Genomic DNA, 2500 nt, shown 5'->3' with positions numbered 1-2500 from the left:
CATAAAATCTTCTTGCCACCCTTTGGATAGGACGCAACTCTAAGATAAATGTAATTCAACAAGGTCAAACAAACCCAGCTATCCGATAACTTCCTTTACATTCCAGCAGAATCAAAATCTCGGAATGCCTTTGTCCAATGGGACGCCCTTAATTAAAAATAAAAGTTTTCAAATAAATCACAATTACGGTACTTTCTGCCATACTTAAATATCATCTTATCATCCAATCATTGCTGAGTGAACATCAATGGACAAATTGGACCATGATGTCGGTGTTATTTCTCTTTGTTTTATTAAAACAGGATCTGAACACGGAATATAATTGTTTTATTCAAGACGTAGACATTAAAACGGATACTCAATCCAAGTGTTTGAACGTTTCCCATTTTACACGTCCCACCTGATTTAAGGTCATCCAGTATTTATTACAATACCATATTTGTCATATTTATCTACTGATGCTATGTGTTTAGATTAAATACTCAAAAGATTCGCTAGTCAGATTAAACATATCAACACGTTAAAATGCGGGCAACCATTAATATTCATAGGCTACTAGATATATTTTAATGAGAACTAATCACTTAAATAAAAAGGAAGAGCCGAGTGACATCAACTTCGTTCCTTCTATAGTATTTTAATAACACATGGTGGTCTAGTGGCTATGACACCCAACTTGTAACCTACAGGTGGAAAATACAAGAGTCCAGATGATCGCGGATTAAAATGAAAATCTTGGATTACTCGCCATTTCTCACAATACAGTAATTTATCTCCCAGGGCCATAAGAGTTTTACCCCATCGCTGTTGCGTCAACTGGAAATGAGCAATTACAAGCTACCCGTTGGTCGGACGATATACACATTGTGCATTATCAAATACGGCTACGCAATCAGCTTAATTACTATTGTTCGAGTCGGTATGTGTGTGTGTGCGTGTGGGGGGGGGGGGGGGGGGGGGGGGGGGGGGGGGGGGGGGGGGGGAGAGGATAGTTAACACCGGGGAAAGGGAAATGTAGTTAACATGTCGTCTGATCAACTTATTGATTTTAGATCGTTGTCAATAAACTGAGAGATTTATCAACTCTACTATCATTATTCTATTCCCTCACCCAAATGTAAAACCTGTCAGCTTGGATATTTCAGCGCTCTGATCACATCTCGTTCATATATTGATATCTATCTATGTATCTATGTATCTATCTATCTATCTATCTATCTATCTATCTATCTATATGTCTATCTGTCTGTCTGTCTGTCTATCTATCTATCTATCTATCTATATTTCTATCTATATATCTAAATGTCTATCTATCTGTCTATCTATCTTTCTATCTATCTATATCTCTATCTATCTATCTATCTATCTATCTATCTATCTATCTATCTATCTATCTTTCTATCTATCTATATTTCTATCTATCTATTTATCTATCTATCTATCTATCTATCTATCTATCTATCTATCTATCTATCTATCTATCTATCTATCTATCTATCTATCTATCTATCTATCTATCTATCTATCTATCTATCTATCTATCTATCTATCTATCTATTTTTCTATCTATCTGTGTATATCTATCTATCTATCTATCTATCTATATATATATATATAAGTCACATTTTCATCTTTTAATAAAATATTCAGCTGTTGTCAGAGTGCGCAAATTCACATACATCCCCGCACACACACACACACACACACACACACACACACCCACATACATAGACACACATACATAGACACACTCACAGACACACAAACACTCACACACACACACGCACACACGCACACATACACACAGATGAACAATGTGTTTGCAAGAAAAATGTTTTGTTTTAAAATAACCGTTTCTTATCCCATAAATTTGATGCTATGCAGTTATATAAAATACTCACAATATCTGACTACCGGATACAACATTGCAAGACACAAAACCGTTTGTAAGACTTAACGTTTATAGTCTGTTTGATTTCATATTGTGAGAAATAATCACGAAAACAGCTTTATAAAAAAAAAACAACAAGCTGAGTGAAGTTATTTTTTCCCATCTATTGAGAATTTTGCTTTTTTTCAATATATCAACCTTTTTATATCGTTTTAGCTTAAATCTTAGATATTTTAGCTTTAGTGCTATAACGTTGTGTGAATGTTGTAACAGGATGTGTACTTTATATGTGTTCATCTGTCTTGTCTTGAACTTGAATGTGTTGTATGTAAATCAGACTATGACGAGTCTATGGACTGTTTAATATTATAAATAAATTCCAATCATGAAGGTACAACAATAATTCAAACATCCAACATTTACTATTCTTCTATTTATTTATTCTTCCTATTCCTGACATGATATTTTTTCCTGTCATAATCCTATTTTTTGTGTATCCATACATTTTCATTGGCATTCCATGTATTATTAATTGATAAGTCCATATACATATTTGGCAATACCCGTTGGATGTCTCCCAAGATAATTTTGAGATTAGACTTAAAAAAA

At 33.7% G+C, this 2500-nt stretch overlaps 1 protein-coding gene across 2 annotated transcripts in view; it reads right to left on the bottom strand.

The window, feature by feature from the left end:
• LOC144960602 (cerebellin-1-like) overlaps positions 1 to 2500 on the bottom strand; it is a 27770-nt gene that overhangs the window by 11227 nt on the left and 14043 nt on the right. The gene's annotated exons all lie outside the window — the stretch shown is intronic.

This window comes from Berghia stephanieae, chromosome 15, assembly GCF_034508935.2.
Source record: "Berghia stephanieae isolate SIO BIC M18660-M18661 chromosome 15, UCSD_Bste_1.3, whole genome shotgun sequence".
Classification (NCBI taxonomy): Eukaryota; Metazoa; Mollusca; class Gastropoda; order Nudibranchia; family Aeolidiidae; genus Berghia; species Berghia stephanieae.
The sequence above is the reverse complement of the archived record's forward strand: the minus strand, read 5'-3'. Positions and strand labels throughout refer to the sequence as shown.